Source organism: Puntigrus tetrazona, unplaced genomic scaffold, assembly GCF_018831695.1.
Source record: "Puntigrus tetrazona isolate hp1 unplaced genomic scaffold, ASM1883169v1 S000000499, whole genome shotgun sequence".
NCBI lineage: Eukaryota > Metazoa > Chordata > Actinopteri > Cypriniformes > Cyprinidae > Puntigrus > Puntigrus tetrazona.
Genome location: NW_025048139.1, coordinates 44,277 through 71,692, shown reverse-complemented (window position 1 = coordinate 71,692; position 27,416 = coordinate 44,277). Strand labels below are relative to the sequence as shown.

At 42.1% G+C, this 27,416-nt stretch overlaps 5 non-coding genes across 5 annotated transcripts; 2 read left to right on the top strand and 3 right to left on the bottom strand.

Annotated features, from left to right (window-relative positions):
- Positions 1-521: 521 nt before the first annotated feature.
- LOC122334195 lies at positions 522-662 on the bottom strand. The gene has a single exon (XR_006248727.1). It is a non-coding gene; the product is annotated as a U4 spliceosomal RNA (small nuclear RNA).
- Positions 663-10,878: 10,216 nt separating this feature from the next.
- Positions 10,879-10,960, bottom strand: trnas-aga. The gene has a single exon. It is a non-coding gene; the product is annotated as a tRNA-Ser (tRNA).
- A 1,508-nt stretch (positions 10,961-12,468) lies between these two features.
- On the top strand, positions 12,469-12,541 carry trnaa-agc. Its single transcript has one exon. It is a non-coding gene; the product is annotated as a tRNA-Ala (tRNA).
- A 9,991-nt stretch (positions 12,542-22,532) lies between these two features.
- trnas-aga lies at positions 22,533-22,614 on the top strand. Its single transcript has one exon. It is a non-coding gene; the product is annotated as a tRNA-Ser (tRNA).
- Positions 22,615-23,573: 959 nt separating this feature from the next.
- On the bottom strand, positions 23,574-23,646 carry trnaa-agc. The gene has a single exon. It is a non-coding gene; the product is annotated as a tRNA-Ala (tRNA).
- Positions 23,647-27,416: the final 3,770 nt, after the last annotated feature.

The following is a 27,416-nucleotide window of genomic DNA, read 5'->3' as shown; positions in this document are numbered from 1 at the left end:
GAACAAATGAACAGGAGCGGGAAAAGCCCACAATAGGCGCGAAAACACGTGTGAGAGCAAAAGTGAATCGGCTAACGAGTACTAACTCACCGCCGAGTTTTAGATTAAAGCGAACGAACTAACAGCAGTCTAATTAGTTAGATTAATTTGATCGTATTAACCGTACAGTTAAATTATATTTGATCGCTAGGGAAAAGGTGATAAATTGAAAAGCGAAGCTACACGCAGCTACAAACAAACCAACCTCTCTGCAGACAGGAGCCAATTTTGACAGGATTGGACTGCTTAGCCGTTTTGCTCTACACACGTGGGTTTGGAAGACCATCCTCACCGGTCAATTCTTGTCCAATTCTTTTTAGAATCCAATCTGGCAAACACCATCGCTTTACACCTTTCGTTCATCTTCCTTGTACGACACGCTCAATGCACTTCCTCTGCTGCACAAAGGTCAAAAACCTGCACGTGATTGAAAAAAGAGAAGAGAAAGAAGAAGAGCTTATCCTTTTCAACCAAACGCAAAGCCTCCGGAGAGGCTGGCAAAAATTGCCAAGGCTGACTGTATTTCAAGTCATCCCGGCAAGGTATTGGGTAAAGTTTTCAACCAGCAATGATTGCACCTCGGATGAGCCTCATAGACTACAATATTGCCTCTGCGAAAGAATGCCCACGAGGAGCGCGACCTCTCCAGCCCAAGTGGACGTGGACCGACAGGGTGGTAACAAGCTTCAAACTGCCGTGCAGTCAGCCTTCTGGCCTGGGAGGCTGCACGGAGTGTCTGCTAACCCAGAGGACCCAGTATTCATCTTAGCTCAGTCGCAGGGTTACCTCCCGCATCCACCCTACCATTTACAACACGTTACGCTGGATCCCGGTCTGCCCGTCTCAGCATGGGAGCGCTTGCTTTTAAAATCGTTCCCCATCTCCTTTGCCCTAGAGATATTTCACCACAACCCAGCTGCAGTTCTTACATCTATTTAACTGCCCGCAGCTGTCACCCGGTCTGACTGGTTTTGTTTTTCTCTCCTTTCCTGCCACCCCTTGTTTTGAGAAAGGCAGAGGCCACGCCCCCTTTTGCAATAGGTCTCCGGTGCCATGGACAGGTGTGTCCAGCCCCTTGCCTCAGCGGACGCTGCCGTGTACTGTACTGCACCCCAGTACAGCACGGTATGCGAGGTGTCGAGACGACTCGATGCGCCCTACCACCTTGGCGAGAGCTCGCAGGGACCCGAAGGGTACACATCCCATACAGCAACGACCAAAGAAGGGAGTTTTTGTCATGATAGTAGTTAAACACAAGCAATTAAACACAAATAATTCTCTGGCAAGAAGACAGCTGCCTACTGCCCGGGATCGAACCAGAGACCTTTAGATCTTCAGTCTAACGCTCTCCCAACTGAGCTATTTCCCACGTCCTTGGCGTTATTAGCACCACGCTCTAACCAACTGAGCTAACCGGCCTGTCTTTGGCAGTTTCTCTGCCCACTTGATGCTTGTGACAAAACAGCTTCAAAGTAAGCCCTTCTAAGGGCTCGTCCGGGATTTGAACCCGGGACCTCTCGCACCCAAAGCGAGAATCATACCTCCGTTATTGGCAATTGCAGCAAGAGGGCTCAAGAGACATTGCAGTTTAATGCTGATGGGAACATCTACAACAAAGAACGTGAGGCTGAAGGCTACACTGCAGCTCGGTACAGTTCATTCTGTTTTCATAAATTCCAAGGTCTGTAATGCTTCCCTCCTCAAGATAACGCTCACACTTGTTTCCGTTGAGTTTAAAAGTTTCAATTTTTTTGGGAACACTCGCCCTTCACGCAACCAGTAAATAGCTCTCAGGTTTTGCTGAGATTTAAACTCGTACAGCTAGATTCAGATCCCTGATTGCTAACCTTTACAACGTGGAACCAAGCGACCTCAGTAGGGTGCCTGCACTTTTTTTGGCAAGGTAGAAATGGTTGGAAACCTGCAAGCTTCAGAACTGTGCCCAAACGATACACCAAGGAATCCACTGCCGAAATCCAAGATCAAACTAGAGACCTTCAGATCTTCAGCCTATCTAAGCTATGGCCAGAGCGGCTCTTTATAAGGTGACCTGACAGGAGGAGTCAAAATAGAAATAACAGACACACAATATAACACACTTCAAACATGTCTCAGTATATAACAGTAAACATACACCATACCTGCAGAAACAGAGCACACATTAATTTGTTGGACACACGTCTCTCTCTCTCTTCTTCACTCTGCTCAGACAGATAGAGAAGCTCATGAGCTATACCAGTAACAGTAAAGCATTCAAATACGCGATCATTTACATTCATTTTCATGTCATCACAGCCTTACATTACGTTTAGACGTTTATCTTATGAAATAACACGTTGAACTCATTTAGCGCGTTCTTACCAGGCTCTCATTAACAGAGCGAGAGAGAATGCATCTGACCCCGTCAGCGGCGAATCTAATTCTAAAATGGCGCTGTCAGCGCACCGCACGAGGTATCATGTGCGTCACTAATATGCGCTCCTAATAACACAAAATTTGGCAAAACTGGTTCCATGTAAAATAATTATGTACACTTCAACTTATCTCAGAACACAATAAATGTAAACAAAAGAAAAAAGTTTTGCTGAAGTTCACATTGAATATTGTATAATTATTAACCTAGCTACATACTCCCCCCTGAACTTCACAAAACTTGTTTATCAGGGTGCAATATGAAAAGTTCTCAGAGGAAACTCAAACTGTCAATGAATAGACTGGTCACAGCAGCATATATGCTTCCCACTCCACAGGGAAAGTAGTCCAAACAGGTTGATCAGGCCTATGAAGAACCACTTGCAATAAAGGTGCCCTAAACACCAGTATAACGACCTTAGTAAAAGACAGTGATTTGTAAACTCAGTATCCTATGTACTTCAGAGAAAATACAAAAAAAACAATAGTACAACAACTCCAGAATGTGACCTCAGCATAAGTACCAATTTGATTTAAGACATTAAAGATCTTGTAAACGCACTGAAAGAACTTGTTGTCTTCACATTTTGAGACATGTTTTGAATTAACCTGTTCACAGGCTTCACAAGGCGTCCAAGTCTGGTTCTAACTTGTAATGGAACTTGGACAGAAGATGAATCCACAGATTTAGAAGTAAGACCACCCTCACTAACTAGCTCTTCCGGTGATAAGGGTGTTTGTGTGTCAGTCTCTGTTCTATTGGGATGAACGGTGACATCTTCACAACACAAAGGGTTACCTTCTACTGCACCAAAATCTGTCCTTGTAGATTTTGGGTTCACTGCCAATGAAGGAACACTTTCTGACCTAAAGGAAAGACTGATTGAGACATCATCTGAAGCTACAGTCTTTGCAACCCAACTTTCAGTTCGATCAGCATTGCTGCAGGCTGAGTTGGGTTTTTCAGCATCACTCAATGTTACTCCACTACAATCATCATCTGGTTCACTGTCATCGCTAAATGTGGGTTCAAAGTCTTCAACCTCAATTGGCAAAAAGTTAGTTTGAAGGAGCAAGTTTCTATGAACAGTTTTTTCCTGACCACTGTGGGGGTTGCGGATGCGATAGGTGTGGCATTGAGGGTTGGAAGCAACAACAATATAAGGTGTGGACTGCCATTTGCCAGTTTTCTCCTTCCACGTTCTCCTTTGTTTGCCACCAAGACCTGGTCACCAACTTCAATACTGCATCCTCTTGTCTTCTTGTTATACAGGTCAGCTTGCCACCTTTGACTAGCTTCAGCATTGCTTTGAGCAAGAGACAAGGCTTCTTTCAAATCGTCCCTCAGACGTCTCACGTACGTGTCATAATCAGTGATGGCACAGTCCCTTTCTATTCCACTGAACATCACATCAACAGGAAGCTTGGGGATCCTGCCATACATCAGATAGAATGGTGCGTAGCCAGTCGATTCATGAGCTGTGCAGTTATAAGCAAAGGTCAAGGTTTGCAACATCTGTGGCCACTTTTGTTTGCTCCTTGGTGGCAACGCTCTGATCATGTTACCCAGGGTTCTGTTAAAACGTTCCGCTTGACCATTGCCCATTGGGTGATATGCTGTTGTTCTGGACTGCTGAACCAGCAATTTCAAGGAGGTCACGAATTAGTTGGCTCTCAAAGTTGGCACCTTGATCAGAATGGGTCCTCTCTGGAAAGCCAAAAACACAGAAAAGCTTGTCCCATAACATCTTTGCCACTTGCTTAGCAGATTGGTCTTTACAAGGGAAAGCACAGGCCATCTTAGTAAAATGGTCAGTTATGACCAGGGCGTCCACACTGCGACCACTGCAATTTTCCGCAGACCAAAAGTCTATGCAGACCAATTCCAGTGGGCATGATGTTTTAATGCTTTCCAGTGGAGCTCTTCCTTCAGGTTCAGGTGTTTTGCTCACTACACACCGCTTACAACATTTAACATGATCACGCACATCCCGCTCTAAACCAATCCAGAAGAACCTTTGTCTCGCAAGGGATAAAGTCCTACCCTGACCTTGATGCCCAGCTTCGTTGTGAATCCCATGAAGAACCTGCCTCACAAGAGAAGTCGGAACAGCATATTGCCATCTCTTCTTTCCCATCAGGACATCTTTAGACACCCTGTACAATACTCCATCAAGTATCCGCACACACTAAGTCATTTACACTACCTGACACAGCTGCGTTTAAAATTGAACTGGAGGTTAAGTGCTGGGCGTCCGGTCAGAGGAGAACTGACCCCAACTGAGTCTGGTTTCTCCCAAGTTTTTTTTTTTCTCCATTCTATATGCATGGGGTTTTGTTTCCTTGCCGCTGTCGCCTCTGGCTTGCTTGGTTGGGGACACTTAACTTCTAGTGACTATCGTTGAATTGACTACAGAGACCGTCTCTGCATTTAATAAGAAATTGGTCACTCTCGTCACTATATATCCCTGTCATTATACTGTACAGTGCTTTGATGCAACCTGTGTTGTTAAAAGCGCTATATAAATAAAAATGATTGATTGATTGATTGATCTTAAATTTCTCCCACTGTTTCAGGTTTTTGAGCACCTCAAATGACTCTCCTGCTCTTTCCCGTCTGGATGGCCTCTGTCCTCTACTCACATAGAACAGAACTCTTGACAAGACCTTGTCATCTTGCTGCTTCTTTTGTAACTCATTCAGTGAGAACACTGGCAGTGGACTGGGAACCGAAGACAGCAATTGGTGGGTATCCTGAGTGAGCCATTGGACCGCTCTACCAGACGTTCCTACTTCCCACTGTGAATGAACATCAAGGGCTGCTGACACTTCGTCACAATTAAGTGAACAGTGCTCTAGCACCTCACAGGGATAACATTCAACAGTGCAAAGGTTTGCACTTAACCTAAAGGCATCTTGGATGGTGTCTTCTTGAACTTTTTCCGCCTCCTTCAACAGAAGACCATATGGCTCAGACATCAGTCTTTGGCCAACACTCTGACGAATAAAAGGTCGCCTACTTAGAGCATCCGCAACCACATTTCTGCTGCCAGGAATGTATTGAATACTAAAGTTATATGGGGCCAGCGTAGACACCCACCTCTGCTCACATGCATCAAGTTTAGGCTTGGTCAAGATGTATGTTAGCGGATTGTTGTCCGTCCAGACTGTGAAATCGTGCCCTTTCAGCCAGTGACTGAACTTGTCCCAGACGGACCACTTCAGAGCCAGAAATTCCAGACAATGGGCAGGGTACTTGGTTTGTGCACCGGTGAGGGTTTTGCTGGCAAAGGCGATGGGACGAGCCTTGGTTTCACCTTCCGGTACTTGCGAAAGTACCGCCCCTAAACCATCCAAGGAAGCATCCGTACATAAAATGAATGGTCTGCTGAAATCAGGATGAGCCAGCACAACAGACTCTAACAAGGATGACTTCAATTTCTGGAACGCTTCACTGTGTTTCTGTGTCCAGTCAACAGGGTTCAGTTTTTTTAAATTTACACCACCTCTTAGAGAAACTTTTTGTCCTTTTGGTGCTGCCGTTAGGTTGAACAAGGGCTTTGCGACGCTGGAACAGTTCGGGATAAACTTTTGATAATACATCACCATCCCCAGAAATGACTTGATTTTTTTTTGTGAGGGCGTCACTCCATCTGGCATCATCAGGTCTGCTTCAGACACAGCTGATATGGCACTGACCTTATCTGGATCCGTTGACACTCCACTTCCATCAATAATGTGGCCCAGAAATTTAACGCTTCTCCTCAGAAAATTTCTTAGGGGCCAACTTTAGGCTGTGCTCCCTGAGTCTAGTAAACACAAGTTCAAAGCTGCCAAGCAGTCTGCCTGATGAGGCAAGGGGTGGGCGTCCTTAACAGTCCGAGTGTTCAGCCAACGGTAGTCCACACATATCCTAAGATCTCCAGTTTTTTTCCATATAAGCATAAGTTTCCATATAAGCATAAGCCCATTCACTATAAGACTTGCGTATAATCTCCTGTTCCTCCATATCTGAGAGCACACTTCTCAGCTTTTGATATTGAGCTGGAGGAACACGGCGGTATGGAAGCCTGAAAGGTCGATCATCTGATAAATGAATATGATGGACAAACTCCTTGGCCTTTCCACAATCCAATTTATGTTTTGAGAATACATCCTCATGCCTTTCTATGAGCTGCACCAGCCGACTCTTCCAGTAAGAGGACACCTCACATGAATCAAGATCAAGATCGCCAAGATCGAGTTTCTGCAAGCTTTTATGAAGTTTGAAGGCAGGGCAACCATCCTCACCATTGACAATGTCCTCAACAGTGCTCTGGCAGTGCACCCTTACCATCTCATGCTTGTGATCAGAGTGTGCACCAAGATCCTCAACTGCCACAACAGGGAAGACATCTGCAATTTTGGAGTTCATTTTTAGTGTAATAGGTTTATCAAGAGGATTTATGATCCTAACTGGGACCCATCCATCACCAGACATGGAGGCTATCACTCTACCAACCATGATGCTTTTCTTGTGTGTCTGTGCTTTGGTCGGCTCAATCACAATAGTACTACCCATAGAAAGAGGAGTGTTCGATGGAAGCTTGCCCCACACAAGGTGTTCTTGCTTGGGTAACAGAGTGACGGCCTGTGTCAGTTTTGCAGTGCCCACAATATCAGGAATTTTGTCACCCTTCCACCTGTGAATGCCAGACAGCATGTTCAGGAACTGCTCAATTTCAGGTTCTCCAGTCGTTTCAGGACGTTTCATTTTTGTGTAAATGAAGCCTGCACTACTATACACTACAGTCAATAAATTGGTGATAATATACTCACAGAGAATGGAGCAGGAACGTGGGTCTGCAGTAAGGATGGGCTGGGAGGTCTCGGAGAGGAAGAAGAAGAGCTTGCCGTCCTCACAGAGGATGGAGAAGGTGAGGGGCTGGGAGGAGAAGCACTTGGGGTCCTCACCGAGGATGGAAAAGGGCTAGGGGTTCACACAGTGGCCATGGTTGGAGTCCTCACAGAGGATGGAGAAGGTGAGGGGCTGGGAGGAGAAGCACTTGGGGTCCTCACCGAGGATGGAAAAGGGCGAGGGGTTCTCACAGTGGCCACGGTTGGAGTTCTAACAGAGGATGGAGAAGGTGAGGGGCTGGGAGGAGAAGCACTTGGGGTCCTCACCGAGGATGGAAAAGGGCGAGGGGTTCTCACAGTGGCCACAGTTGGAGTCCTCACAGAGGTTGGAGAAGGTGAGGGGCTGGGAGGAGAAGCACTTGGGGTCCTTACAGAGGATGGAGAAGGGCTGGGGGTCTTCCGTTCTACTAAATTGGGCTTTAGTGAAGACAACTGTGACCCACTATACCGTGATTTAGTAACCTAAAAAGAGAAACAAAGTTAACATCATCATGCAACTAGGTGGTTATCTAAGATACGTTCATTATTTTTTTAATTATACAGTTTAATAGGAGTCTATTATGTACTTTTTGTGTGTGTGTGTGTGTGTGTGTGTGTGTGTGTGTGTGCGTGTCCGTGTGTGTTTGTGTTTGTGTTCACCTGGTATTTATCACGTTATTGTGTCATCACAAGGATAGGAATACCAGTAAATTTTGTAAATCATATCAAACAAATCCAAGATCATTCTAAATATAACATTAACTACAAGGAAAATATTCACCATTGATAAAGTAGAAGAGGGCCTCAGGAATGACCATGGGGCAGGAGCCGTGTCTGAAGCCTCAGATTGTGGAGGTGCAGCAGTGGCCTGTGATAAAGTAGCAGTGGCAGGCTGGAAACAACAGCAGAAGAGCATGAGGTGTATTGAAACAGCACAACAACATTGTGATATTGAAATTTAATGTAATTTTAAAATATATGACCTTGGTGGTGTGGAATCCACAACTGCATGCCTTGTACCCACCAAAGAGGGTGGTCTGTCCATGAGCTTGCAGGGGGCATTTCTCAATCTGAAAAATGTAAATTTTACTGTTTACTGATTTGGTCTGCACCACTGTCAGATGACCTGCACATTACATGTTATATTGTAGAGTCCCCCTTTTCCTGCAGAATTTTCCAGCCTTGTTGTGTTTTTGTCACTTTCCTTATCTACAAAGAGATCCCAAATGTAGTTGTAAAAACCTTTTGGTGTTTAGGTTCCCGTGCTCCAGTGTCACACCTGGCCGGAACACGTTCAGAGACCCAAAAGGAGGACACACCCCCTTCCCAACAGAACACAGTTCTACCAAGTTCTAATCTTTTCCATAATATAAGTGATTACTGTGAAATTGAGACCAATTTACCAATCACACTGAGACCTTTCAAATGAGACCAAACATGAAAGTGAAGAACAATAGGTTCAGAAGACACATGACATATAATGCCTTACTCCTAATTAACTTTAAACCAAGTATTTTGGGCAGAAGGAGGGGAAGCAGGAAGAGCAGAGGTGAGGAGAGGAGGGTGTCATAAACACTACAGGGGGTGGTGGTGTTGTTTACTCTCTTTTTGAAGTCCTTTTGTTCCTTTGGATATCCCTTCTCAGATTAGTCTTATTGCATTTACAGGTTTTGATTCACCTTCGTACAATATAATGAGATACTGGTAACTTTACCTTCTGGTAGAGGTCATACCACTTCCGCTGCCGTGGTGCTGGTCTGTTGCCTCCAGAAGGCCATGCACCAGAGCTTGCAAAAGCTCTCAACCTGGTCATCCACTTGCCATCACCCAAGGCCTTGTGGGTCTTTGGCTTGGTACTCATCTAAACATAATTTGGAAATAACTCTAAATAATGTGCATTTTTGCAAGTACTAGACTAGAAGAATTTGAATTTGAATTTTTTACATCCAATTATGCCAATTTACTGTTATGTTAGTTACTACATTTAGTGTGTAATAATGACATTAAAAAATAAAAAGCATTGTTAATTCAGTTCAAAACTGTGGTTAAACGTATGTTTCTTCATAGTAACTACACTTTTGTTGTAACTGCGTTTATATATCTATGGTTAATTGATGTATTACTTTCCTTTGTCATTTAAAATGATTATGTTTAGCACTTGCATATGTGTTTATACAAATAGTAATCAATCTGCAAACACAAAACAGGATTACTACATTCACACTATAGCAAAACAACAAACTTTGATGTAAAATGATTGTTTTTTACCCAAAATAAACTTTTAAAAATCTTGTGAAATTATGCTAACAAAACACTTTTACTACACTTCCACTATAGTAAATATTGCACATGGTAAATGTTTACAAGCGTCACGTTTTTTTTTCATTCAGATTTTTATGTATAGCAAAACTTTGTTTATACAGTTGCAAACTGACTAAATGGAATGTAATAACTAAGATTAAAGGCAAACAACGCGACGACAAAACACGTCATGGTTACTACACCACACGTCACTCAAGTCAAATCATTTTGAATTTCCCCGGGGAATTTAATGACAGTTGTAACGCTTTTTCCCGAGATATAAAACGACTAAATGGAATGTAATAAATAAGATTAAAGGCAAATTGTAATTATAGAGAAGATGTTCAAAAGTCGTTACGAAGTCATAGTTTTTAAACGCAAAACATGAACGACGGACGAAAACGTAATGAATTATCAGCTCAAAAACATAGCAAACGGAGAGGAAAAAAACATTTAATACTTACTTTGTCGAATTATGCAATTTTCTTCTGTCGATATTGAAATCTGTCAATTTTCCTCAGGACTGCGTAAAGTCTGCTCCCAACACAATGGATAGCGAGCGACCGGATTGGCTCCCCAACAATGGACTGCTCGCGCTCTGATTGGCTCCCCAACAATGGACAGCTCGCGCTCTGATTGGCTCCCCAACAATGGACAGCTCGCGCTCTGATTGGCTCCCGTCCATTCTCAAGCGCGACGCGGTTGGCGTTAAATCCATTGTCAAAATGGAAAGCGAGCTCGGCGATTGGACCGCGAAACACAGACGATCCTGCTCCAGGTAGAGCTACCCGGGCTCAAACCACCCGCTTGATACTCGTGTCCACAAAGCGCCGTTGTGCAGCCTGCAAAACAGGAACTGCGGAAGAGAGAGCAAAGACCGTGGAAGATGCAATTGGGCGCAACTAGTAGTGGGCAGGGTTCGAACCTGCAGGGGGAGACCCCAATGGATTTCAAATCCATCGCCTTAACCTCTCGGCCACGACTACACCGACCTGCTGCCCTCCAGGTCTGTTGACTGCAGGAAGAAAGCAGAATAGACCGCCAGCGAACTTCAGACACAATGTCCAGCTGAAGGGTGAGGTGGCAAATAGGAGTCTGAGGGCAAAAGACGGCGAGACCCGGATTGGAAGCTGGGTTACTGCGGCCACAACGCAGGGTACTGACCACTGAAGATGACGGCGTGCCACAGTCCAAGGGCTTCAAAAAATTTGCATGACTTGTTTATGCAATGCAGCGGGAGGAACGCAAAAGCGTAGTCGGCAAGATTCGAACCTGCGCGGGGAGACCCCAATGGATTTCTAGTCCATCGCCTTAACCACTCGGCCACGACTACTGCAACACCGAGTAGAGAGGGGTCCCACCGGGGGGGGGGTTCCATAGCACCGCACGTTTCCAGCCGTGTATAATGCAATCCAAGTGATGTTCCAAGTGCTTGAATCTACAAAGATAAGTCCGAATAAAACACCACAGTCCAGAAATGGTGATCACCAGCAGATTTGTAAAGTGAAAGGCTGTTTGCTTGCCATGCTGCCTCTTTTATACCGTTTTCTCCTGTTTCCTGTCATGTGATCAGTCACATGTACACACGTCCAAATGCGAAAGAGGAAGAAAATGGCCAAGACCTCATGGAAACCTGGTAAACTTCGAAAATACATCAAATCACACTGAGCAGGTTAAAACATGTAACCCTATGTACTACATGTAGCTGCTGTTCTTACTATGCCAAAATGTGACGACCAATTTGAACTAACCCAGTTACTTAATTAACTGGTTCTTATTATTTGGGATTTAAGACAGGTGTGGGGCTATCCTCACTTGAAAGAGTTATTTGGAAAGCTGTGAGTCTTTTGAAAAATGTGCATTCTTCTTAAAAAATTTTTAAGAACAATCTTGAGAGAATAAGATGAAAGCAGTGTTTAGAAGATGCTGGCCCTGCAGCAGGAGGAACAGCGGTACCAACTAGGAGAACTGAGTCTCACTCAGTTGACTTCATGTGCACTCTTTCCCAACGAGCTGACTCGGGTGTGCCGAGCTAGGGATATGGAGGCCGCCATCAATAGGATTGCCTCGCTCCCGAACAGGGACTTGAACCCTGGACCCTCAGACTAAAAGTCTGATGCTCTACCGACTGAACTTGTTAGTATATAACGTGTCCACAACGCGTCGAGGTGAAGCCTGCAAAAACGGAATTGCAGAAGAGAGAGCAAAGACCGTGGAAGGTACAATTATCGGCACCAAATACTAAAGTCAAAGGGCAATCGCCATCCGTAGTTGGCAAGGTTCGCACCAGCACCGGATGAGGTGGCAAAAAAACATGGGAGAGAAGATTGTTGCCTGTTGGCAAAATCCTGCCGTGACCCGGAGTTGCTGCGGCCACAACGAAGAGTACTAACCACTATACGATCACGGCACGCCACTGATCCTCAGTGGTGAGAAGGGCTGGAAGCATTGGTCCGGGGCAGAGAGGGAGGAGAAAGAAAAAAAATAACACAGCCCTTTCTCTTCTGCATGCAGGCGAACACTCTGCCACGACTACGGAGATCAGGCTTCACATTGAGGACAAAGCAGGCTGAAAAGTGGATGGGGTTTTTCAGTGCTGAGCCTGGAGTCCCACATGACTGCACTTTGGCGCGCTCGGCCCAGTTGACCGAAAACTTGATGGTTGCTAGTGATCCTGGGTGGCAAAACAGCTTTGGTAGTAAGCCTCAGTACCCCTTAAACTAAAGCACAAAATCCCGGTTAATTCACCAACTTCATTTGCTTCAATTCACAGCTTCAAGCCCCTTAAAAATAGACGTCGCTCTGCGAAGGCAATGTTTGGACATGTCTGTAGCCAAGCAAGGGGAATTAGCTCAAATGGTAGAGCGCTCGCTTAGCATGCGAGAGGTAGTGGGATCGATGCCCGCATTCTCCAAGCTTGGGTCCGCTCTTTTAAGCTCTTCCCTACAGAGACAGCCTGCGCATGGCGGCAACCAATCTAAGCACCACCTGAAAGCCTTTTTTGACTGACTGCTGCCAAAAGATTCTTCAGACAGGGTCTAAAACAGGGTCCAGAGGGCTAACCACTACACCATGTAACCCTAGCTAGGGCCGTTTGGGCTCAGAGACAACCAATTTGAAGTAACCCATTTGCTGAATTAACTGGTTCTTATTCTTTGGCATTTAAGAGAGATGTGGGGCTATCCTCACTTTAAAGAGCTATTTTGTAAGTTTTGAGTCTTTTCAAAAATGCGCATTCTTTTCACGTTTCTTTAAGAACAATCTTGAGTAAGAGCTATACCTGGAGCAGGATCGTCTGTGTTTCGCGGTCCAATCGCCGAGCTCGCTTTCCATTTTGACAATGGACGAACGGCCAACCGCGTCGCGCTTGAGAATGGACGGGAGCCAATCAGAGCGCGAGCTGTCCATTGTTGGGGAGCCAATCAGAGCGCGAGCTGTCCATTGTTGGGGAGCCAATCCGGTCGCTCGCTATCCATTGTGTTGGGAGCAGACTTTACGCAGTCCTGAGGAAAATTGACAGATTTCAATATCGACAGAAGAAAATTGCATAATTCGACAAAGTAAGTATTAAATGTTTTTTTCCTCTCCGTTTGCTATGTTTTTGAGCTGATAATTCATTACGTTTTCGTCCGTCGTTCATGTTTTGCGTTTAAAAACTATGACTTCGTAACGACTTTTGAACATCTTCTCTATAATTACAATTTGCCTTTAATCTTATTTATTACATTCCATTTAGTCGTTTTATATCTCGGGAAAAAGCGTTACAACTGTCATTAAATTCCCCGGGGAAATTCAAAATGATTTGACTTGAGTGACGTGTGGTGTAGTAACCATGACGTGTTTTGTCGTCGCGTTGTTTGCCTTTAATCTTAGTTATTACATTCCATTTAGTCAGTTTGCAACTGTATAAACAAAGTTTTGCTATACATAAAAATCTGAATGAAAAAAACAACGTGGCGCTTGTAAACATTTACCATGTGCAATATTTACTATAGTGGAAGGTGTAGTAAAAGTGTTTTGTTAGCATAGTTTCACAAGATTTTTAAAAGTTTATTTTGGGTAAAAACAATCATTTTACATCAAAGTTTGTTGTTTTGCTATAGTGTGAATGTAGTAATCCTGTTTTGTGTTTGCAGATTGATTACTATTTGTATAAACACATATGCAAGTGCTAAACATAATCATTTTAAATGACAAAGGAAAGTAATACATCAATTAACCATAGATATATAAACGTGCAGTTACAAAAAGTGTAGTTACTATGAAGAAACATACGTTTAACCACAGTTTTGAACTGAATTAACAATGCTTTTTATTTTTAATGTCATTATTACACACTAAATGTAGTAACTAACATAACAGTAAATTGGCATAATCGGATGTAACTATTCAAACTAAACAAAAACTAATCTTACCTCTATTGTAAGCGCATTTAGTAATAATAATGTTCAAATACTGTATAATTGAAGTGTAACACTTTAAAAACAAGGTTTATTTATTATTTATTTGTAGTAAAATAATTTTCATTTGCTGTAATGAGTGCCATTATTTAGTTACCTTGAATGTGTGTGTGTGTGTGTGTATATATATATATATATAATTGTATCATTATAAACAGATTGAAATTGTCTGTGTAGTTGTCTAGTACTTGCAAAAATGCACATTATTTAGAGTTATTTCCAAATTATGTTTCGATGAGTACCAAGCCAAAGACCCACAAGGCCATGGGTGATGGCGAGTGGATGACCAGGTTGAGGGCTTTTGCAAGCTCTGGTGCATGGCCTTCTGGAGGAATCAAAACCTGTAAATGAAACAAATCTTGGATTTGTTTGATATGATTTACAAAATTTACTGGTATTCCTATCCTTGTGACGACACAATAACGTGATAAATACCAGGTGAACACAAACACACACGGACACGGACACACATGCGCACACACACACACAAAGTACATAATAGACTCCAATTAAACTGTATAATAAAAAAAATTATGAACATAAAAGTCTTGTTACATTTGTAAATTTCAGATCACAAAGAAGCTGGCCGGCCATGGACGGGGGACAGCACTCTGGGTAACCTCCATTGGAAATGAGGTTGGCCAGATAGTGCCCAACCAATACAAGGGCATTATATACTGCCCCTCTGTAGAGACACTACCAAAGGAGCAGTGGTTGGAGAATATTAAAAAAACTAAATAAAAAAAAAAGAAACTTTAAAGAAGGTTTTATTTATGTGTATAGTTTTATTTATTTTTTTTTTACAGAAGAGAAATGGAAACTTTATTTATGATGTTTATTTATGTGTAAAGAATATAAAAAGTTTCATTAATCTAAGCTTTGTTTTTGTTTGTTTTTTTCCGAGAGGCATGGTAACTTTTATTTATTTTTTGTTTTTATTTATGTTGAAAGAATGCACAAGACATTTTATTTATGTGTATAGTTTTGTTTTTGTTCTTTTATTTGTGCCAAGAATGCACAAGTGTCATGGATATTTTTAAGGTTTGTTCATGTTCTGTTCTTTCTGTTGTTTTTGCAATGAATAATTGGCTATGACTAATTGAAAAATAATAAAATGGTCCTGATTACATAACTCTCTTTTCCATGTTTTACTTTTCTACATTTTCATTCAAAGGTTATAGACATTTTTAAAAATTCAGAGAAATTTTAGGATTGTTTCAGAAATAAACGGACTATTTATACTATTTTATTTAGAAAATAGCTGCAGTAGAAGTATAATTTAAATTAAAAGTGAAAAACTGAACTGAAGAGAATATTGACAATCAGCAACATAAAATTAATAAAAGGTTTATTGGCAATTTCAGAAAAAATTCGTAGCATTAAGTAACGACTTTTATTCCTGGCAGCAGCGGGATTCGAACCAGGTACCTCGTGATCAACCGTTCTCCCTCACAAATGAATAAAACAACAGGAAAACGTTTTTTAAAAGCAATTTATTGCAAACAAACACTTACAAAAACATTGCTTTGGCGCGCACAAAGGGATTAGAGCCACTTTCCTCCTCATTTTCCTCTTTTTTCGCCTTTTTTCTCTTCTTCCCCCTTCTCCCCCCTTCTTCCCTCGCCTTCCATTTCTTCCCCCCCTCTAACAGACTATTGTTCCCCAGCTTTGGCGCAGACTTTTAATCTGAGGGTCCAGGGTTCAAGTCCCTGTTTGGGCGAAAGGCAGTCCTATTGATGGCGGCTTCCTGCTGCAGGGCTAGCATCTTCTAAACAATGCTCTCATCTTATTACTCAAGATTGTTCTTAAAGAAACGTGAAAAGAATGCACATTTTTGAAAAGACTCAAAACTTACAAAATAGCTCTTTAAAGTGAGGATAGCCCCACATCTCTCTTAAATGCCAAAGAATAAGAACCAGTTAATTCAGCAAATGGGTTACTTCAAATTGGTTGTCTCTGAGCCCAAACGGCCCTAGCTAGGGTTACATGGTGTAGTGGTTAGCCCTCTGGACCCTGTTTTAGACCCTGTCTGAAGAATCTTTTGGCAGCAGTCAGTCAAAAAAACGCTTTCAGGGGGTGCTTAGATTGGTTGCCGCCATGCGCAGGCTGTCTCTGTAGGGAAGAGCTTAAAAGAGCAGACCCAAGCTTGGAGAATGCGGGCATCGATCCCACTACCTCTCGCATGCTAAGCGAGCGCTCTAACATTTGAGCTAATACCCCTTGCTTGACTACAGACATGTCCAAACATTGCCTTCGCAGAGCGACGTCTATTTTTAAGGGGCTTGAAGCTGTGAATTGAAGCAAATGAAGTTGGTGAATTAACCGGGATTTTGTGCTTTAGTTTAAGGGGTACTGAGGCTTACTACCAAAGCTGTTTTGCCTCCTGTCTGCTGAGGCTCGATTGCTCCTGTCTGCTGAGAGGTTGGTTTGTTTGTAGCTGCGTGTAGCTTCGCTTTTCAATTCATCACCTCTTCTCTAACGATCAAATATAATTTAACTGTTTACATATCGTTGATACTATTAAATTAATCTAACTAATTAGACTGCTGTTAGTTCGTTCGCTTTAATCTAAAACTCGGCGGTGAGTTAGTACTCGTTAGCCGATTCACTTTCGCTCCCACCCGCGTTTTCGCGCCGATTGTGGGCTTTTTTCCCCCGCTCCTGTTCATTTGTTCCTCGCGCTCGTTCGCTCCATTTTCACAAGCTCATCAAAACAAGAGTGGTAAGTGAATCCTTATGGTGAGTAAATGGCTTCTCCCTGCATCGTCACTTGCACTGTCTGTCACATGTATAGCTTGTCCTTCTCTGTTAGCGATCAGGGATTCACGTGTGATAAATGCAGGGAAATAGCTAGGCTGACAGAGAAGGTTTTAGAATTAGAGACACGTATCCAAACTTTAATTGAGGACAGTAAGAATGCGAGGGCTGTAGATACTGCTTTGGATGCGACTAGTACAGTGAATCATGTACATTGTTCGGTTCCAGCTTCAGAGCCCGTGCAGCAGGGCAATTGGGTGACCGTGAGGCGGGCTAGTCGCGGGTCAAAACACCGCTCATCCGTTCCGTTTAGAACATCAAACAGGTTCTCCCCACTCAGTAGCGCACCCACTGAGAAACCTGATCAAAGTGCCCTAGTAATTGGCGATTCTATTATGCGGAACGTGAAAATAGAGACACCAGCCACCATAGTCCAATGCTTACCGGGAGCCAGAGCGTCTGACATCTTGTCAAATTTAAAAGTGCTGGCTAATGCTAAGCGTAAATTTCGTAAGATTGTTATTCACGTCGGCGCTAATGATGTTCGACTTCGCCAGTCGGAGATCACTAAAAATAATATTAAAGAGGTGTGTGAATTTGCAAGCACGATGTCGGACAATGTAATATGCTCTGGTCCCCTCCTGCTTACCGGGGTGATGAGATTTACAGCAGATTGCTGGGTCTCAATGGCTGGATGTCTAAGTGGTGCCCCCAGAACAACATAGGCTTTATAGACAATTGGATGAGTTTCTGGGGCAGACCTGACCTGTTGAAAAGAGATGGTCTTCACCCCTCTTGGGGTGGTGCCGCTCTTCTATCTAGAAATATGGCATATAGTCTTATAGCTCCAACATGACCAACTAGTGCCCAGGTCAGGAAGCAGACAGACCGGCTAAACCGACCGTCTGCTAGCTGCCTCACGTCACAGAAGGCAGTTAATTCTCAGCACATAGAGACTCTTTCACCTAGATATCACACTATAGAGACTGTGTCTGTTCCCGAATTAGAATATGCAGAGAACGTCCAAACCTAATCAAAAGCAGTAATTTAATTAATGTCCAACAAATTAAAACTACCTATAATTCAAATAAGCAAACGATAAAACTTGGCTCGCTAAATATTAGATCACTTTCCACAAAAGCACTTTATGTATATGATTTGATCAATGATCAGAAGCTAGATTTGCTTTGTTTGACAGAAACCTGGCTAAAACCAGATGATTATATTACTCTAAATGAATCTACCCCCAAAATTATTTCTATAAAAATGAGCCACGTTTAAAAGGTAGAGGGGAGGTGTTGCTACAATTTATAACAATATTCTTAGTACTTCTCAGAGGGCAGGCTTTAAGTATAACTCATTTGAAGTTTTGGTGCTGCATATAACATTATCTACAGAATCATGTGCTAGTGATAAATCTTCTGTCATGTTTGTACTGGCTACTGTATACAGGCCACCAGGGCACAGCACAGATTTCATCAAAGAATTTGCTGATTTTCTAACTGAGTTAGTACTGGCCGCAGATAAAGTCTTAATTGTTGGCGATTTTAATATCCATGTTGATAATGAAAAGACTCATTAGGATCAGCTTTCTTAGACATTTTAAACTCCATTGGGGTTAGACAACACGTCTCTGGACCTACTCATTGTCAAAATCATACTCTAGATCTAATACTGTCACATGGAATGGATGTTAAAATGGTTGAAGTACTGCAGCAAAGTGATGACATTTCAGATCACTATCTAGTCTTGTGTGAACTCTGTATAGTTAAACCTGTAAACTCTGCACCTTATTACAAGTATGGTAGAACCATCACTTCCACCACAAAAGAAAGCTTTCTAAATAACCTTCCTGACTTATCTCAATTCCTTAGTTCATCCAATACGATGCAAAAACTTGATGATGTAAGAGAAACTATGCACTCTCTTTTTCTAGCACTTTAGATACAGTTGCTCCTTTGCACTTAAAAAGATAAAAAAAAAACAATCTGACTCCATGGTATAATGACAACACACGCACCCTAAAGAGAGCAGCCCGGAAAATGGAGCGCAGGTGGAGAAAAACCAAATTAGAAGTATTTCGTATTGCCTGGCGGGAGAGTATGCTGTCATACAGAAAAGCATTAAAAATAGCAAGATCTGATTATTTTTCATCCCTTTTAGAAGAAAACAAACACAACCCCGGTATTTATTCAGTACAGTGACTAAATTAACAAAAAATAAAGCATCAGCAGGTGCTAATATGCCCCAAGAGTATAGCTGCAATGAGTTCATGAATTTCTTTACTTCTAAGATTGATACCATCAGAGATAAAATTGTAACTATGCAGCCGTCAACTACAGTTTCACATCAGATAGTGAGCTTTAGATCCCCTAAGGAAAAATTACACTCTTTCTCTATTATAGGAGAAGAAGACTTGTACAAACTTGTTAAATCATCTAAACCAGCAACATGTATGTTAGACCCTATTCCATCTAAACTATTAAAAGATCTGCTTCCAGAAGTCATAGATCCTATTTTGAACATTATTAATTCATCATTGTCATTAGGATATGTTCCCAAAACCTTTAAACTGGCTGTAGTTAAACCTATCATTAAGAAACCACATCTTGATCCCAAAGACTTAGTAAATTACAGACCAATCTCTAATCTCCTTTTCTGTCAAAGATACTAGAAAAGGTAGTATCCTCACAACTGTATTCCTTTTTAGAAAAAATGGTGTCTGTGAGGATTTCCAATCAGGTTTTAGACCGTACCATAGTACTAAGACTGCTCTCATTAGAGTTACTAATGACCTGCTTCTATCATCTGATCGTGGTTTTATCTCGTTATTAGTGCTATTAGATCTTAGCGCAGCATTCGATACTATCGATCACAACATTCTCTTGGATAGACTAGAAAACTATGTTGGCATTAGAGGAAGCGCCTTAGAATGGTTTACATCATATCTATCTGACCGCTATCAGTTTGTGGCATTAAATGAGGAGGTATCATATCGATCACAAGTGAAATATGGAGTTCCTCAAGGCTCAGTGCTAGGACCGTTACTTTTCAACCTTTACATGTTACCTCTGGGAGATATTATCAGGAGTCATGGTGTTAGCTTTCACTGCTATGCTGATGATACTCAGCTCTATATTTCAGCGCAGCCTGGTGATACACACCAAATTGAGAATCTAACAGAATGCATAGTCGATATAAAAAGCTGGATGATGAGTAACTTCTTAATGTTAAATTCTGAAAAAACAGAGGTGCTAATAATTGGACCTAAAACCCCACATATAATAATCTAGAACACAGCCTATCACTTGATGGCTGCTCTGTTAATTCTTCATCATCAGTTAGGAACCTAGGTGTGCTGTTTGACCGCAATCTTTCCTTTGAAAATCATGTTTCTAGCATCTGTAAAACTGCGTTTTCCATCTTAAAAATATATCTAAATTACGACCTATGCTTTCAACCTCTAATGCAGAAATATTAATTCATGCGTTTATGACCTCAAGGTTAGATTATTGCAATGCTTTATTGGGTGGTTGTTCTGCACGCTTAATAAACAAACTTCAGCTAGTCCAAAACGCAGCAGCCAGAGTCCTTACTAGAACTAGGAAGTATGATCACATTAGCCCAGTTCTGTCAACACTGCACTGGCTCCTATCAAACATCGAATAGATTTTAAAATCCTATTAATTACCTATAAAGCCCTGAATGGTTTAGCTCCTCAATACTTGAGCGAGCTCTTATCACATTATAGTCCTGCACGTCCGCTGCGTTCTCAAAACTCTGGCCATTTGATAATACCTAGAATATCAAAATCAACTGCGGGCGGCAGATCATTTTCCTATCTAGCACCTAAACTCTGGAACAATCTCCTAACTCTGTTCGGGAAGCAGACACACTCTGCCAGTTTAAATCTAGATTAAAGACACATCTTTTTAACTTAGCCTACACATAACACACCAACACACCTTTTATTATTCAAATCCGTTAAAGGATTTTTAGGCTGCATTACTTAGATTTGCTGGAACCGGGAACACTACTCCTAAAATACGATGTACTTGTGACATCGTAAAAAAGAATAGCATCTACGCTAATATTAGTCCTGTTTCTTTCTCAATCTGTTTTCACAGTTTGTATCCAGACTAGATGGTGGATCAGCACCCAGAGATTATGTTCATCAGAGACCAGAAAACCTAGATGCGCCCGTCGACAGATCACCAGATCCTGATGCACACACACACACGCACACACTAAGTCATTTACACTATCTGACACAGCTGCGTTTAAAATTGAACTGGAGGTTAAGTGCTGGGCGTCCGGTCAGAGGAGAACTGACCCCAACTGAGTCTGGTTTCTCCCAAGGTTTTTTTTCTCCATTCTGTATGCATGGGGTTTTGTTTCCTTGCCGCTGTCGCCTCTGGCTTGCTTGGTTGGGGACACTTAACTTCTAGTGACTATCGTTGAATTGACTACAGAGACCGTCTCTGCATTTAATAAGAAATTGGTCACTCTCGTCATTATACATCCCTGTCATTATACTGTACAGTGCTTTGATGCAACCTGTGTTGTTAAAAGCGCTATATAAATAAAAATGATTGATTGAAATGATTGTGGCCGCAGCAACCCCGGTTTGAATCCGGGTCACGGCAGGCTTTTGCCAACAGGCAACGATCTTCTCTCCCATGTTCTTTTGCCACCTCATCCGGTGCTGGTGCCAACCTTGCCAACTACGGATGGCGATTGCCCTTTGACTTTAGTATTTGGTGCCGATAATTGTACCTTCCACGGTCTTTGCTCTCTCTTCTGCAATTCCGTTTTTGCAGGCTTCACCTCGACGCGTTGTGGATACGTTATATACTAACAAGTAACAAGCCGGCAGACTAAGCTGGAGCCTAGATAGCTCAGTCGGTAGAGCATCAGACTTTTAGTCTGAGGGTTCAAGTCCCTGTTCAGGAGCGAGGCAATCCTATTGATGGCGGCCTCCATATCCCTAGCTCGGCACACCCGAGTCAGCTCGTTGGGAAAGAGTGCACATGAAGTGAATCTCAGTGAGCCTCAGTTCTCCTAGTTGGTACCGCTGCTCCTCCTGCTGCAGGGCCAGCATCTTCTAAACACTGCTTTCATCTTATTCCTCAAGATTGTTCTTAAAAAAAAAAATTTAAGAAGAATGCACATTTTTCAAAAGACTCACAGCTTTCCAAATAACTCTTTCAAGTGAGGATAGCCCCACACCTGTCTTAAATCCCAAATAATAAGAACCAGTTAATTAAGTAACTGGGTTAGTTAAAATTGGTCGTCACATTTTGGCATAGTAAGAACAGCAGCTACTTGTAGTACATAGGGTTACATGTTTTAACCTGCTCAGTGTGATTTGATGTATTTTCGAAGTTTACCAGGTTTCCATGAGGTCTTGTCCATTTTCTTCCTCTTACGCATTTGGACGTGTGTACATTTGACTGATCACATGACAGGATACAGGAAAAAACGGTATAAAAGAGGGAGCATGGCAAGCAAACAGCCTTTCACTTTACAAATCTGCTGGCGATCACCATTTCTGGACTGTGGTGTTTTATTCGGACTTATCTTTGTAGATTCAAGCACTTGGAACATCACTTGGATTGCATTTTACACGGCTGGAAACGTGCGGTGCTATGGAAACCCGGTGTGGACCCCTCTCTACTCGGTGTTGCAGTAGTCGTGGCCGAGTGGTTAAGGCGATGGACTAGAAATCCATTGGGGTCTCCCCGCGCAGGTTCGAATCCTGCCGACTACGCTTTTGCGTTCCTGCATTATGCTGCATTGCATAAACAAGTCACGGGAATTTTTTGAAGCCCTTGGACTGTGGCACGCCGTCATCTTCAGTGGTCAGTACCCTGCGTTGTGGCAGCAGTAACCCAGCTTCCAATCCGGGTCTCGCCGTCTTTTGCCCTCAGACTCCTATTTGCCACCTCACCCTTCAGCTGGACATTGTGTCTGAAGTTCGCTGGCGGTCTATTCTGCTTTCTTCCTGCATTCAACAGACCTGGAGGGCAGCAGGTTGGTGTAGTCGTGGCCGAGAGGTTAAGGCGATGGACTTGAAATCCATTGGGCTCTCCCCGCGCAGGTTCGAACCCTGCCCACTACTAGTTGCGCCCACTTGCATCTTCCACGGTCTTTGCTCTCTCTTCCGCAATTCCTGTTTTGCAGGCTGCACAACGGCGCTTTGTGGACACGAGTATCAAGCTGGTGGTTTGAGCCCGTTTAGCTCAGTCGGTAGAGCATCAGACTTTTAATCTGAGGGTCCAGGGTTCAAGTCCCTGTTTGGGCGAAAGGCAGTCCTATTGATGGCGGCCTCCTGCTGCAGGGCTAGCATCTTCCAAACAATGCTCTCATCTTATTACTCAAGATTGTTCTTAAAGAAAAGTGAAAAGAATGCGCATTTTTGAAAAGACTCAAAACTTACAAAATAGCTCTTTAAAGTGAGGATAGCCCCACATCTCTCTTAAATGCCAAAGAATAAGAACCAGTTAATTCAGCAAATGGGTTACTTCAAATTGGTTGTCTCTGAGCCCAAACGGCCCTAGCTAGGGTTACATGGTGTAGTGGTTAGCCCTCTGGACCCTGTTTTAGACCCTGTCTGAAGAATCTTTTGGCAGCAGTCAGTCAAAAAACGCTTTCAGGGGTGCTTAGATTGGTTGCCGCCATGCGCAGGCTGTCTCTGTAGGGAAGAGCTTAAAAGAGCAGACCCAAGCTTGGAGAATGCGGGCATCGATCCCACTACCTCTCGCATGCTAAGCGAGCGCTCTACCATTTGAGCTAATTCCCCTTGCTTGGCTACAGACATGTCCAAACATTGCCTTCGCAGAGCGACGTCTATTTTTAAGGGGCTTGAAGCTGTGAATTGAAGCAAATGAAGTTGGTGAATTAACCGGGATTTTGTGCTTTAGTTTAAGGGGTACTGAGGCTTACTACCAAAGCTGTTTTGCCTCCTGTCTGCTGAGGCTCGATTGCTCCTGTCTGCTGAGAGGTTGGTTTGTTTGTAGCTGCGTGTAGCTTCGCTTTTCAATTTATCACCTCTTCTCTAACGATCAAATATAATTTAACTGTGTACATATCGTTGATACTATTAAATTAATCTAACTAATTAGACTGCTGTTAGTTCGTTCGCTTTAATCTAAAACTCGGCGGTGAGTTAGTACTCGTTAGCCGATTCACACTTCGCTCCCACCAGCGTTTCGCGCGCCGATTGTGGGCTTTTTTCCCCCGCTCCTGTTCATTTGTTCCTCGCGCTCGTTCGCTCCATTTTCACAAGCTCATCAAAACAAGAGTGGTAAGTGAATCCTTACGGTGAGTAAATGGCTTCTCCCTGCATCGTCACTTGCACTGTCTGTCACATGTATAGCTTGTCCTTCTCTGTTAGCGATCAGGGATTCACGTGTGATAAATGCAGGGAAATAGCTAGGCTGACAGAGAAGGTTTTAGAATTAGAGACACGTATCCAAACTTTAATTGAGGACAGTAAGAATGCGAGGGCTGTAGATACTGCTTTGGATGCGACTAGTACAGTGAATCATGTACATTGTTCGGTTCCAGCTTCAGAGCCCGTGCAGCAGGGCAATTGGGTGACCGTGAGGCGGGCTAGTCGCGGGTCAAAACACCGCTCATCCGTTCGATCAGAACATCAAACAGGTTCTCCCCACTCAGTGACGCACCCACTGAGAAACCTGATCAAAGTGCCTAGTAATTGGCGATTCTATTGTACGGAACGTGAAAATAGAGACACCAGCCACCATAGTCCAATGCTTACCGGGAGCCAGAGCGTCTGACATCTTGTCAAATTTAAAAGTGCTGGCTAATGCTAAACGTAAATTTCGTAAGATTGTTATTCACGTCGGCGCTAATGATGTTCGACTTCGCCAGTCGGAGATCACTAAAAATAATATTAAAGAGGTGTGTGAATTTGCAAGCACGATGTCGGACAATGTAATATGCTCTGGTCCCCTCCTGCTTACCGGGGTGATGAGATTTACAGCAGATTGCTGGGTCTCAATGGCTGGATGTCTAAGTGGTGCCCGCAGAACAACATAGGCTTTATAGACAATTGGATGAGTTTCTGGGGCAGACCTGACCTGTTGAAAAGAGATGGTCTTCACCCCTCTTGGGGTGGTGCCGCTCTTCTATCTAGAAATATGGCATATAGTCTTATAGCTCCAACATGACCAACTAGTGCCCAGGTCAGGAAGCAGACAGACCGGCTAAACCGACCGTCTGCTAGCTGCCTCACGTCACAGAAGGCAGTTAATTCTCAGCACATAGAGACTCTTTCACCTAGATATCACACTATAGAGACTGTGTCTGTTCCCGAATTAGAATATGCAGAGAACGTCCAAACCTAATCAAAAGCAATAATTTAATTAATGTCCAACAAATTAAAACTACCTATAATTCAAATAAGCAAACGATAAAACTTGGCTCGCTAAATATTAGATCACTTTCCACAAAAGCACTTTATGTATATGATTTGATCAATGATCAGAAGCTAGATTTGCTTTGTTTGACAGAAACCTGGCTAAAACCAGATGATTATATTACTCTAAATGAATCTACCCCCAAAATTATTTCTATAAAAATGAGCCACGTTTAAAAGGTAGAGGGGAGGTGTTGCTACAATTTATAACAATATTCTTAGTACTTCTCAGAGGGCAGGCTTTAAGTATAACTCATTTGAAGTTTTGGTGCTGCATATAACATTATCTACAGAATCATGTGCTAGTGATAAATCTTCTGTCATGTTTGTACTGGCTACTGTATACAGGCCACCAGGGCACAGCACAGATTTCATCAAAGAATTTGCTGATTTTCTAACTGAGTTAGTACTGGCCGCAGATAAAGTCTTAATTGTTGGCGATTTTAATATCCATGTTGATAATGAAAAAGACTCATTAGGATCAGCTTTCTTAGACATTTTAAACTCCATTGGGGTTAGACAACACGTCTCTGGACCTACTCATTGTCAAAATCATACTCTAGATCTAATACTGTCACATGGAATGGATGTTAAAATGGTTAAAGTACTGCAGCAAAGTGATGACATTTCAGATCACTATCTAGTCTTGTGTGAACTCTGTATAGTTAAACCTGTAAACTCTGCACCTTATTACAAGTATGGTAGAACCATCACTTCCACCACAAAAGAAAGCTTTCTAAATAACCTTCCTGACTTATCTCAATTCCTTAGTTCATCCAATACGATGCAAAAACTTGATGATGTAACAGAAACTATGCACTCTCTTTTTCTAGCACTTTAGATACAGTTGCTCCTTTGCACTTAAAAAGATAAAAGAAAACAATCTGACTCCATGGTATAATGACAACACACGCACCCTAAAGAGAGCAGCCCGGAAAATGGAGCGCAGGTGGAGAAAAACCAAATTAAAAGTATTTCGTATTGCCTGGCGGAGAGTATGCTGTCATACAGAAAAGCATTAAAAATAGCAGGATCTGATTATTTTTCATCCCTTTTAGAAGAAAACAAACACAACCCCGGTATTTATTCAGTACAGTGACTAAATTAACAAAAATAAAGCATCAGCAGGTGCTAATATGCCCCAAGAGTATAGCTGCAATGAGTTCATGAATTTCTTTACTTCTAAGATTGATACCATCAGAGATAAAATTGTAACTATGCAGCCGTCAACTACAGTTTCACATCAGATAGTGAGCTTTAGATCCCCTAAGGAAAAATTACACTCTTTCTCTATTATAGGAGAAGAAGACTTGTACAAACTTGTTAAATCATCTAAACCAGCAACATGTATGTTAGACCCTATTCCATCTAAACTATTAAAAGATCTGCTTCCAGAAGTCATAGATCCTATTTTGAACATTATTAATTCATCATTGTCATTAGGATATGTTCCCAAAACCTTTAAACTGGCTGTAGTTAAACCTATCATTAAGAAACCACATCTTGATCCCAAAGACTTAGTAAATTACAGACCTAGGGTTAGGGTTGTGGGATCTTAGGGTTAGGTTAGGGTTAGGTTTAGGGTTAGGGTTAGGGTTAGGGGTTAGGGTTAGGGTTAGGGTTGTGGGATCTTAGGGTTAGGTTAGGGTTAGGGTTAGGGTTAGGTTAGGTTAGGGTTAGGGTTAGGGTTAGGGTTAAATTAAATTAAAATTAAAATTAAATTTAAATTGTGGGATCTTAGGGTTAGGATAGGTTAAATTAAATTAAAATTAGGTTAGGATTAGGTTAGGGTTAAATTAAGTTAAAATTAAGGTTAAAATTACTAATTAAAATTAAAATTAAAATTAAATTAAAGGTTAAAATTAAAATTAAAATTAAATTATTAAAATTAGGTTAGGTTAAATTAAAATTAAAATTAAATTAAAATTAAATTAAAATTATAGAATCTTAAAATTAATTAGGGTTAAATTAAAATTAAAATTAAAATTAAATTAAAATTAAAATTAAAATTAAGGGTTAAATTAAAATTAAAATTAAAGGGTTAAATTATCTTAGAATCTTAGGTTAGGTTAAAGTTAAAGTTAAAATTAAAATTAAAATTAAGATTAAATTAAGGTTAAATTAGGTTA